Below are 13,644 nucleotides of genomic sequence, written 5' to 3'. Positions count from 1 at the left end.
GACTCGCTTGCTCTTCCATAACCGTGGTTTTACGACGTTTTGTCAGTTTACGTCTATTAAATCTTTACAAAGAGATTAAACGCTTTTTTGTATTACTGTATAATGAACCAAAATATCAACCGAGATTGTTTGTGGGCATATACATAGAATTCAGTTATAACTTTTCTGAATTTATGAAGTTCGATGCGTGGGAAAGCTAAAAATCCGCATCGTACTCCTTCGAAAGATTTCGAAGGTATGCATTTACATCGTATTATGCCTGAAAATATCGGACAAGGCAAAACTAGGAGGAGGAAATATCCGCCATACTGATTTATTTTTCCGGTTGTTGTAGTTCAATTAATGATTTAACGATGCTTAACTCATCTGCAATACTTGCAATAAAATTCCCAATATAGTAATAAATGATATTGACGCTCTTTGTGATCGTTATTGCAGGTGAGTAAAGTTTTTTGCATTGGTACAAATTCAAGTTTTTCTCCGTAAATAAAACCGAGTGTTAAAGACTGTGTTTATAAATAATTGCACTCCATGGTGGTAAACTGCAGTGGATTATCGTTCTTGGATGCGTTTGACGTTGGAAAACAGCTTGAAAAGCATTTGCGAGTCATAGAATGGATATAATTTGTCTTTAAAATGTCACGCTTCTGTAAACAGGAATTCATTAAAAAGAGTAGGCCTATGGCACTAAAAGGGTTACATATTGCTTTCGTTCTTTAACTGCACCTCTGTGCTTTAACCCTTTAGCGACGGTCGGCTTACGGCTTGGAAAGTACCAGCGGACGGGGGCAATTACTAGGGCGATTTGACCCTTCGACATGACTGCATAAAAACTGCAGTAACTTACATCACAACTGCGGTAGTGGCATAAATCAACATGCATGAGAAAGCTGAGAAATTGTTCTACAAGCTCATTGTTTTTGCATGCAATTAGCTTGCAAATGCTTTCCAGCAAACGTGTCAATTTGTTGAAGAGATGATTTTTTTATTTTCATGTGCCAACTTCCATTGCATTTTCCAAATTGATACGAATAATCGAGAATGTTGTACAAATACTACTTGCAAGGATTCATAGGTTCACAACAGTTTGCAAAAAAAATTGGTCGTCTAAGGGCTTTGAAAGTAAAGTTATGAGCTCCGATACATTACGGGAGCGCCCCTCGAAATTCTCAGTGCGCGACCTATAAGACAAGCAAAAATTGAAGGCCTGACATGGCCCCCTAAAAATCGCAATAACTTGCATGCAAATTGACATGGATCTATAAATTAATATGCATTGGACAGCTTAGAAATTTCTCAACAGGCAGCCAATAATTTCCTGGAAATAGTCTGTGATTATTTTTGAAAAATTATTAATTTGTCCAAGTTTTCACTTCTTTTTCCATAAAATATCGATAACAAATACATTTTTAAAAGCAATAACTCTGTGAAAATTATTTATAATAAGCATCTGCACAGTGTCATATGCTTGCAAGAGTTTGCAAAAAAAAAAAATTGTTTAAGTGCATTAAAAGTAGAATTAGGAGCTTCGGTGCATTGCGGGTGAAGACCTTCAAAATGCTCATGACGCCATGTCGATAACCCTGCAACAGTCGCCCGACAAGGCAGCTCAAACCTTGCTATAACTCTTGTGCAATTTGGCATAAAGCTGCAAATGAATATGCATCTGAAAGCTGAGATATTTTTCTACAGACTGAGATTGTTTCCTCCAGACAGCTTGTGAAAACTTAGCATCTTGAGATCTATATGTTTGCAGTTATGATTTTTTGCATTCAAATTATTATTATGTATTTCTTGAAGCTATATATGTATCAATTTTGCATATCAACTCATTGCACAGACTCATATGCGCTGCAGCAAAGATTAACTGTTTGTGTACAAGAAGAATGGAGTGGTTGGCATGTATTCACACATTTGGTGAAGCAGCAACAGACAAGAAGCAACATTTATTATGAACAGACACAGCAAATCATGGAGAAATCAATCTGCTACATTGCAGAATATGTGAACTGAATGAACTCTTTTGATTAGTTGGCTGCCCTGAAAAGGGCAATGGACAACAAATACAACATATCAATGCAATGCAGAACAAATACAACATATCAATGCAATGCAGAACAAATACAATAGACTAGATGACATTTCAGCAAATGTATGTACAAAAGTTAAAAATACAAAGCAATGAAACAGTTGCCAAAACTAAATAAATTACAATTTGTAAAGAAATTTATCTAGCATGGTAAGGAATAAAACATGACTCGCACAAAGATACTCCACATGCTAGGCATCTAAATTTGGTTTCGCTTCGTTTACGGGTGCCGTCATCATTTCGCCTTGAGCAGCACTTACAAACTCTATATTTTGGTTTTCTATTTTTTCCTGGACTATTTAGCACTAGTCGATGAGGGGAAGAAGTTGAAGCGCAGGAACTAGTGTATTTGCGGCAAGATCCAGTGTATTCAAATATCTGTTCAATTAATTTATTTCGAAACTCTAGGTCAGTTATTTTACAGCCGCTATGTACTCTATAAACTATGACTGCATTATACACACAAATATCTAATAAGTGAAAAAATAATTTTTTGTACCATTTCATGGTTTTACGCGCAGCGTTATAATAATGCAAGTTTTGATCTGATTTGTCAACTCCCCCCATGTATTTGTTGTAATCCAAAATAGCAGCTGGTTTGCAAATTTTACCCCCTTTATAATTTACTTTGCCTGTATCTACGACTTCCATGTTTTTATGCATAGTTGAAATTAGACAAATACATTTTTTATCTCTCCAACAGCCAACCATACAATCACCATTAGAAAAACTCGTTGTTTCACCTTTTTTAATAGTTTTTCCATTACATAATTTTAAATCTTTAGGAACACCTTTTCTGTTTGGACGCAAAGTTCCGCAAACATGAGTGTTATTTTTTATAAGTTCAGCAGCTAACTCTGGCGAATTATAATAATTGTCCATATATAAGCAACGACCTGTATTCAGCAAACCATTCATTAATTTCATTACTATATTGTGGGTGACTCCTCTGCCGGTACCTTCAGCTTGCTCTCGCTCATTACCTATGTACACAGACAGCTTGTGCACGTAGCCAGAGACAGCATCGCAGAGAGCAAATATCTTAATTCCAAATCTGGATCTTTTAGATGGAATATACTGTTTGAAGCTAAGCCGTCCTTTCCAAGCCAGCAAGCTTTCATCTAAAGATATAAATTTACCTGGCAGTAAAACAGAAGATAACCGCTCACATATCATGGATAACACATTGCCTAGCTTGAACAATTTATTGCCAGCAGGGTTTTCCGAGTTGTCAGTGAAATGTAAACAGTTTAAAATCGTTAAAAACCTGTCTCTTGAAATTATTTTCCCAAATATTGACGTAGATAAATGGGGACGGGTAGACCAGTAAGATTTTAGAGTAGGCTTTTTGACAATACCCATGAGCACAACTAAACCAAAAACTCGCCAAATATCTTTGTCATCGACAGGCTCCCAGGCATCGCGATGTTTTTGAAGGCCATATCTATTTGTTTCGTTCACTATTACATTCATGATGGCCGATGTGATAAAAAGTTTTAAATAATCAAGAATACTTATCTGTCCAGGAATTCGACATTTTACTCCTGCCAAGCTTTCATCAAAATGCAAATCTTTGGGTTTTAAGTCGGCTCCTCTTTGAAAGCCGTAAATACTCCCTGTTTCATCGCCGTCCGTTTCACTCTCATTTTCGCTATCAGATTCACTCTGTTGATTTTCTATTTCACATGCATCGTCTTCCCCACTTTCTTCTGACCTGATATCCTCTTCCTCACTGTCGAACCAGTTGATGTCTTCATCTAAACGTACTTTTTTGGCTGAGCTGGAGCAATCACGTCCGTCCATTTTGACTAGCTTTCCAAAAAGGAAGAGCAATTTTTTGCAACGTGTTCTTCTTGCACATGCGTATTAGGGATTACTTTTCAGTCTCAAAACATTACTACAAAACCTACTAAAATTGATGAAATAATTAATTTTATTTTTAAACGCTATTTTCTTGAAAAATAAAATATTTTAAAAAAGGTCTATCGTAGACTGATTTCTAACGGGCTTTCACGTGATTCGGCCTCTGAGACATTGCCCGTTTGACGGGCTTTCACGTGATGCGTCCCCAAAGAGTTAAGAGAAGTACAACTTTTAAAATGATTTTTTTCACGTATCACAGCGATGTTATCGAATGTCTTAATAACTGATAAAAACACTTTTGCTGGTTGAGCGAGCTTTTGCTAATAGAATTGAAATGGCTTTGAAGCCATATATGCGTAGAAAAATGTGTAAAGCATGTTACTGAGTAGTAGCATTATCTTTTGATTTCATTACCTACTTCAGAGGCATTGTTGATAATAAATATCATTGCGAGTGACTGTGTGTTGTGTACAAACGGAGTAATGGTGAATCATTAATAGTTTTTGACTGCCATAAAATAGAGAAGACAACTCTGATGTGACAAACTCTGATACAAGTTTGAACGCCATTTCCTAAACTTAATTTGAAGAAATCTTTCTTTGCCATTATTTTTGTCTCCAAAATTTCATAAAGATGAAGATCTATACGCATATATCAAATGAGTAAAGACATGTTTGTTAGTCACTGAGCTACTAAACTTGTTATTCAGTTGGAAAATGTTGAGCAATATTAGTAGTGACCAACCAGCAGTTTTTAGTGGCCAGATTTAGGGTTTGCAACTACAAGGTTATCGGTTCAATCTCAGTCCAAGTCCATAACCATTAGATTTTTACCATATAGATAGTTTATCGATTTGCTGTTTGCAAGATCTCTAATGTAGTTTGTTTGTGATTTTTTAGAATGAATCTCACAAGATCTGGCCATTATCCTTGCAACTAATCGTCTAATCGCTATCTAGTCAATCACCACTACTATGGTCAATTTGCCAACCATACACCGGTTCGGCTCAACAGTAAATTCTCCATAACCAATTGAATCGGTATCAATAACTGTGGGACAGGTGAGATCTAGACATATTTCTTGCATTTTTCCATCACTATTGCAAATTTTCCATGTCTGTGTTTTTATTATACATGTTGTAGGCTTACTAATATGTTATCAATATGCTTTAATTCAGCTACATGGAAAGTTTGTTTATTTGTGCCCTAAGCCCTTAACGTCGTGACAACCATATCGAATTCGATAAACATACCATATAATATTCAGTACATAAGACCAGTCCTTCTACTGCAATGTCGTCTTGCGCACTGACCAGTGTGTATTTATGCTACACCTACAAGCTTCCAGCTCGCTGCGCTGGAAGATGTTACCATTGAGCATTTGTGTTTGAATCCCAACAGTGACTTCGTTTCTTTCATGAATTTAAATAGTATTGCTGCGGTGTCTGCACAAAAATACGACGGTAATGTAATTCATGGCACGATTTCTAGTAAAATTCAACTTCAAAAAACCGTTGCGAATCAAAATTACATGATATCACATATAGGAATTTATTTATAAAATAGTGCAATACCAGTAATCCTACTCAATGTGAGCTGATTGGAGCACCAGGTCCCCATTATTCACCATTCGAAATGTCATCACTAGGATTCTCTTCTGGAATTACGTGATATGTTTTGAATTTGATGTTGGTTTTTGTAGTATCTGCCTACAAAGCCACACTTCAGTAATCCATTTGACACATCCACTATTGGGCATTCACACCTTTTTCTTGTACATGAATCACGATTTCTGACAGAAATCTGTCTTGCGGCATTGCTACACTGTTGAATACCTATTATCCGAGGTAGCGGTTTTGTTCTTGTATTGAGGTGAACCAGTACGTTGGTTAAGTGCTTGTTTTTTGTTCTCTGTGATCTTCACTATAACATGCTACTCTCAGGCTTTTGTTAATTGTAGTATTCCCGACAGCGCCAAAAAAGGCGTCCTTACTGATGGTGTTTTGAATGCCATTTCTTCAGCTACGCATTGCCCGCCTCTGATCCCGATTGAACTATTAGCGAATAAAAGATTTGGGCCATGGAAGAGGTCACGGTATGTACATGTCAAAACCAGGATTTTCGAACCAAACTTCAGATCTCGACTTGTACTCTTGAATTTACGATAGATCTATAGTTACTCTCCCTTTAACTGTGATTTTTGTTATTGAAAGTTGGAAAAATTAGTTTCAAATTTAGAAATGCTGTAGTACAAAACGTAGATTTTTTTGGCAGATTGGAAGCACATTTCAACACTAACTACCTAGCACATCAGAATTTTAAGCAGAGAAAATATGGAAATCTAAGAGTTGTGTGCACGTGTAGATAATTAAGAAAGCAACTCTTGAAAGTTTGCATTGTGTTAGATTATGTATAACTTGTGATAAGCATGTTAGGTTGAGAATCGTGCTGCCTTTTACCAAAATGTCAACTTAGAGCTAGTAGTGCGATATAATTTCTTTTTCTCTTTTTATGACATGATTTTCAGCTATTTGATTGTGATATAAGATAGGTATGATTGAAGAATTTGACAATATGTAAGAGGCAACAATAGCCGATTGACTATGTATTTTTAAAAGAGTGTACGCGCTAATTCAAACAAGCTTATAAAGGAAATTGAAAAGGCAGGCTGCTCGCATACTTCTAGATCAACTAAAACTTACAAAATCTTATCGTTTAATTTTTCATTAAATATCTGCACGGCGTTTCTTAAAGCTTTGGAACAATCTGCAATAGCATTAACAGTGCTTCTCATTTACCTGCGTATATAGCTGTTTGCACATATAGCGTCTCATCAGAAAGGTTTACTCCAAGTGAATAACTCGACTAATGCGGAGTTGTTAGCTTACAGTTTGTTATTATTTTTTAATGGATATGTCCAAGTTCGTGTTTTTGGCTACATGAGATTTACTAATTAATTTACCGCATTGCTATTCTACAACTCTTTTTTAAATTTCAAATTATTAAAATGATAATTCAGCATAAGAACAATGCGACTAGGACATTAGTTGCTTCTGAAGAAACTTACTATTAGCGCAACCCTAAATATGATATGCTTGTGCATTTTTCATAATATGCCAATATGAAGTTGCAGCCTTATGGGAAGCTCAGTTATGAAGCCATTAAATAAGCTGATTAGGATGATTTTGAAAATATGGTGGTTGTGCACTCTTGTATCCACCTGTGCCTATTATGAGGAATCGCGATTCCAAAAACTTGAATGACTGGACAATATTACCTTATTATAGAGTGCCCACAAATAGTGAAAAGAAAAGTATTGCTGGTACTATTTCATGTATCTAGCAAGTGACACTGTGATGTGGCAGATCAACCTCGATGTTCATAATTACTTTGTTAACAGGTTGTTGCCATATTTAGTTTATACTCATATTTGCTTTGTTTGTATTCTGTACTTTTTAGCAGTTCTCATCTGCTAATATAAATGCTTCTTCACATTTCAGGGCTTAAAGGATTGTACTGTAATCTGAATTGTTGGATGAAAGAACAGCCTTCGCCACCACAATCCAAGGACGGACGAGCTGGAAAAACTTTAGTCTAATGTGGTAAAGCATTTGGTGGACTGTAGCATTATTCACAAATATGATCATAGCTTTGCTTGTTTGTCTTTGTGTATCATTGATATATAATTTATTCTGGTGTAAAGGTTGTGGTATTTTTCTGCCATGTTTTGATGATGACAATATATATAGAGTTTAGTCATTTTATAGCTATATTTTTATTGTGTTTCATATTATTTTTTGTTATTATATCATGCAACTGTTTGTACCAAAATATACAGCTTCGGAACCATGCCCTAACTATTGAGATGCTCACAAAGATTATTTTAAGAATAATCTAGTAAAAGTCTTCGTATATATCTAAGGTGCAATATTTGTTGAATGTCCGTCAGCCTTGAGAAGAGATGTTGTGTGAAGGTTAAGCATGGCACATTATAGAAAAATTAGGTTGCTTCGGAGACGTAATGTTGGTGGAATGTTGTATAGCTTAAGGAAAGAATATTGTCGACGGTTATGCTCGGTACATTATAGTAACATTGTACGCAATTCATTAGAGGAACATTCTGTGAAACATCAAAATGTTAGAAATTGTCTACACAGTTACACCCCACTAATGTTCTGCACGAAAACGTTCCTGGGATGTTAGCTAATATCTTTGAGGCAACATCATAAAAGGCATGCTTGTGGAATGTTCTGTAACATTCTCCCCATGTCGCAGGAATTTTGCACCAGATCATCTGCTGAATGTTCCATAATGGTGAAATGCCATACTGTTCCGAATATATTAGAAGACAATATTATGTGAATGCTTATACCCAGACATTTCAAAGTAGCAATCCTGTAACATTGCTAGGACATTCGATAACAATGTTTTGTAACAACGTTATAATAACGTTAGCAAACCTTTTCCTCGTTCTAACGTTCTAGCTAGAATGGTACAAAAACGCATGATTCATTTTTTGGAAGTTGTCCCCCTTTCATAACAAAAAATTATTTAAAATGAAACAAATTAAAAATGTTATAGATTTTTCATCACAGATATAAAAACAAACAAAATAATGAAAAAAAAATAATGATAAATTTGAATGATTTATGTAAATGAAATGAAAAGTTACTACAAATTTCAATTTTCGCACTTCATTAGACATATCGCAAAAATGACTAGGGTCCATTAGCTCTGACTCTCAAAGCATTAGCTAGACGGGTCAAAGTAAAACGCGACGGTGTGAACTCATCGCAACTGACCAAGTCGCCACATATACATGTTCTGTCAGATGGATGGTGATAGTCTATCTACCTATTGATTAACGCTACGTGTCTTCTGACAAGCCGACGCGTATGTAAATCATTACGTTAGTAGAGCGAAGCCAATGGCCGTTAACTTGTATGCCCTTATAATTATATTTCGTTTTAGCTCAACGAGATTACCGCGGCAAGGAAAGCAATGCTCAGTAGCTAGGAATATTGTATAATAAAGATGGAAATCCCTACGCATCAATGTCCCACCAATGTTCTATGCGTAACCTTCCTGGGATGTTAGCTAATAGCCTTGAGACAATATTATGTAAGAAATGTTCGTGGAATATTACACAATGTTCTCCCAATATTGTGGGAATGTTATGCAGGATCATTTGCTAACATTCCAGCAACGTAATTCCCACAACGTTGCTGGGACGTTGTGGGAAATACGTCCCAGCAACGTATTTCCCACAACGTTGTAGGGACATTATGGGAAATACGTTCCAGCAAAGTAATTCCCACAACATTGATGGAACGTTTTGAGAGTTACGTTCCAGCAATGTTTTTCCCACAACGTTGCTGGAACGTTGAAAATGTGTCTACAAATAATCTTGTGACAACGTTACGATGTAACGTTTCTGGGACTTTTCGGAACCTCCCTGGAACGTTCTGGGAACGTAAAATTGTTAGTTGGGAAGTCAGCGTACTATTTTCATATGCAGAACAAGTCAGCGTACTGTGACGTATAATGACGGATAAAATTAATGCATGTACTTATGTGTATCAGTTGGCCGTGCAGATCGGTCCAGGGGCTCACTCTCAGATAGCCAATAACAAATTATCTATACGAATATGTACACAGCTTTAAAAAAGAATAGTCCCGGTGACCCTATAATATCAGAGAGACAGAGAGTTACTAGTTGAGAGCACATGAAGCATCTATATATATATATATATTTCAATTATTAATCTATATAAATCTCACTGTCTGTCTGTCTTTCGTTCGTCTGTCCAGCTATAGCAGTAAAGTTTTAGCAACGAATAATCACCTTTGTACTGGATTTGAACTCACGACCTGCAAATCACAAGTTTACTAACAAGCGCTCGTAACCACAAGGCTAAGACGTTCTCATCACACTCAATGCTCGTACCATACACTGTATATCCTTTTCGTGATTGCACACGCTAAATGTGCACTTTTTATAAATAATTAATACAGTGCACCCTTGGGTTACGGTGCCCTTGTTATAAGATTTTCTTACATTACTTGGAACACAAAATTTTTTTATTCTCGCCATCCTAGGACAAAATTTTTGCTGCTTTTTTGCTAGCTGTATCAACAAAGATTGCTCTATTCGCCAGATTGCTCTGGCAGTTGGTGTACTGTTTATGACAAAACAAGGAAAATGTTGATTTGATATTATTGCATTACCGCAACACCTGAAAGAGATGCTATTGCATTACCACAACACCTGAAAGAGATGCTATTGGATTACCACAAGACCTGAAAGAGATACCATCGCATTACCACAACACCTGAAAGAGATGCTATTGCATTACCACAACACCTGAAAGAGATGCTATTGCATTACCACAACACCTGAAAGAGATACTATGCATCTCCGTTCAGGGTTATTCGTTATAAGTTAAGCAAAAGTTTTGTCTGTCCATCAATCTGAAGCCGAGGTTAAAAAAATATTGCTTTTAAAGGGATTTGAACTTTTGGCTTGTCAAACTGACACCCTATCATCTGCCCCAATTGGCCACCTCGCCTCAAAGTTGAAATAGTTACGGAATTAGTTATTACACCCGACAATCTTTCACGGCACACAGACTGCCAGGGTACTAGTTATGATAATAGGAATAATACAAACTTGAGTTAAACTTATTAATTTGGCATGTCGATGCTTTATTTACCAATTAATCCTTTTTAGGCTTTTTTGTGTACTTTTTGTCATGGCTACAAGTCTCTTGTTTCTCCATAGTTTATTATGTGATAAAAGTGACAAATGTGACAAGACCATGTTTTTTTTAATACAAATAAGGCATTTCATATAGTGCACAGTGGGCTCCTAAAGGGAAACTTGTTCATGTGGCTTAGACTTTTGTGAAGCCAAGTCATTTCCAACATTCATAAAAATGTGATGTTTGTAGGATGCAGTTGCTATGACCTTCCTGAACGTCAAAAAATAATACTGTTAAAAATCCAATCCATCATTTTGAAGACAAGTTTCTCAGTTTTTTGTGCTGACCATATTGACCAGAACCACCTTCAATATAAAGCTGTATGTCAGGTTAAACTGCTTCGATTTCAATTTCGAAAACAGTTTTGAATAACTGAGAAACTTTCCTATTACATATAACAATTTTATGATTTTATTGGTATTGAAAATGATATGGCGTGTCACAAATACCTAAAAGTTATTTTCAAGTCTGTTCGCGGGCCTTTACTGCCACCATTTAGGCTCATACAGCTGCCCATCGTTTGATGTTCAAATTACAAAAAGCCTCTTAATATCAAGTTTTTTCAAGTAGTGGAGAGTCAGATCCAGTGCCAGCCATGTTTGTCATAAATCTTCCTGTGTTCTTATAGGACAATTCACAGGTTGCACTATCAGGCAATTTGAATCCAGTTTACAGTTCTATCACCGATACAGTGCAGCAGCAAACTAAACCCCCATCTCTGCACCAAAAGCCTGCTTCCTACCGCAACTCTGGGTCTGTGCCTCCTTCTAACCACCCCCAAGGTAAGCCAGTTGCCCTTTTATCTTGCCTTACATGTTCCGTTGTAACCTTAGTCTATTGTAGTCATTTGTTCAAATCATTGATAGAGGCAACAGCACCTGACGACTCCCCAGTCGTCACTATGCCATTAGATGCAGTGCTCGCTGAGAGTGCGAGGGGAAGCACGGAGTTCAGTGTGATCGGCGACAGAATAGATGTAGGGAAGCCTGTTGGTTCTAAAGCTAAGCCGGGTGGTCCAGCAAAGCACATTACTTGCCGGGTTTGCCAGCTGTTCTTTTATCGAAGGGACCAGTATCAGGCACACATGAGACTACATATCAATGACCCTAATATTTCCATTTATTCATGTGAACACTGCTCATCTGTGACAAAGCACCGTTGTGTCTTCAACACACATGTACTGAGACATACGGGAGACCTCCCGTTCAAGTGTCAATTGTGTGACTATGCGGGCCGACAGGCAAGCCTCTTGCAACTGCACATGCAGAACAAGCAACCGCAGGCAGCACTCGACCGAAGCTCTGACACTGTATCGACATCCGCACAGGTCAAGGCTGAGAACTCGTGATAGCAACAAATAGGATTTGTTAATTTTGATGTAGAACTCTTTATTTTTGCTGCCAGAAACTTGTACAGACACTGAGCAGTGCTTCTACCTTTCTATTCCCACCCCTTACTGCTGATCAGACCCGAACAGAGGCTAGGAGATATCGCAATTACTCACAATTAAGTAGCACATTACTTACTTGCCTACCTTGCCCTCAATTCGTTGTGATAACAGAAAATGCATGTAGCTTGTGTTTTGTGTTTACTCCTTCATTTTATATTATACTTATGCCCCTGCTATGCCATTAAACTTTTATTATATAAGGTGAGGAAATAAATGATTCCAATACTACAAAAGTCAATAATGCAAAACGCGAAAAGATTTGCTACATTGCTACACAGAGGTGTATATTATTGGTGGAGGGAAATTTGTACAATTATAATGACAGAGAGTAAAAAATCAAAAATACTGTGAAATGTGTAAAAGTTAAAAAAATAACATCATAAAAATCACTTACATAGTCAAAAGCAACAATAAGGTAACACAATCTAATAAAAATATTATGCACATTGCAGTAATAGGAAAATAATGGATTTCAACAGATGGGAGGGGATCACAGGCTAACTCAGCAGGAAAGGGAACCACAGTCTAACTCGACATGTAAACAGTATCGTGAATATTAGCCTCATTAGGCAGAATCTGACATGCTGATCCATCAGATGCACTTAATAAGATGCATATAAAGTTATTGAATGATGCATATAGAGCTCTTTGATGTTTGTTTGCTCTCAATTTCAGGGACTGGTTTGCTCGTTTGTATCCTCACCAGCTCCTGTTGCAAGGAAATTACCTTCTCTTGCATTTGCCTGCTCTGCTCTGCCAGTTCATCCCGTAGCCTGCAAAACCATGCAGTAGACATGAATAGTGACACATTGGATTTGCCTTCACTGCTTTCCACTTGCCTAGATTATATATATAGTCATACCTCGACACATGAAAGCTTCAACATATGTGGAAATTACGAGCAAAATTTCATGTAAGCTACTGTCTTGAGATATGAGAAACGTTTGAGATATGAGCCGGTTCTCGATGGCCAAGTATGTGAGAGATCGCTTTTGATAACACCATTAATCGATCTTTCTCGTCACATCATTTTCAAAAGTTTTAATAAGGTCGGCTAAAATCTATACTGAAAGCCGGGCAAAAAGTGTCAAGCCGGCAACAGATATTAAAAAATGAAAACCTTGACAAAATTGAAGTTAGGTTTAGTAAAAGATTAAAACGTTAAGAGTGTGTGTTTAGCGAACTAACATCATTGAAGTTAAAGTCAAAGTTTATGTTATATTACGTAGCGTAACAAAACTCTAGTGTATCAAAGGTGTTGTTTACCAAAGTCTCTCTCACACTGCTGTTAGCCACCACATCTATCTTGAAGGTAAGAGCTCCATACAGTACTGTACATGGTAATGTTACATTAATTGCAGACCTTAACTACTAAATAGGTAATTGTTTCACTTTGTGATCAGGCACTGAACTACAACAACTAAAAACACATCTTTTTCTTGTAATATACCGTTTAGGTGGTTTCTTATAACATTTACAGAT

General features: G+C 36.8%; 1 protein-coding gene and 1 long non-coding RNA gene across 2 annotated transcripts in view; one reads left to right on the top strand and one right to left on the bottom strand.

Moving 5' to 3' along the window:
• The window catches only part of LOC137401912 (nestin-like), a 1,051,237-nt gene that overhangs the window by 316,028 nt on the left and 721,565 nt on the right, over window positions 1-13,644 (bottom strand). The gene's annotated exons all lie outside the window — the stretch shown is intronic.
• Window positions 299-7,802, top strand: LOC137402079 (uncharacterized). Its single transcript, XR_010979441.1, has 4 exons — window positions 299-438; window positions 4,852-5,012; window positions 5,912-6,046; window positions 7,452-7,802. It is a non-coding gene; the product is annotated as an uncharacterized lncRNA (long non-coding RNA).

This window comes from Watersipora subatra, chromosome 8 (genome assembly GCF_963576615.1).
Source record: "Watersipora subatra chromosome 8, tzWatSuba1.1, whole genome shotgun sequence".
In the NCBI taxonomy this organism is placed as follows: domain Eukaryota; kingdom Metazoa; phylum Bryozoa; class Gymnolaemata; order Cheilostomatida; family Watersiporidae; genus Watersipora; species Watersipora subatra.
Note: the sequence above shows the minus strand (reverse complement) of the source record. Positions and strands in the feature narration are given on the sequence as shown.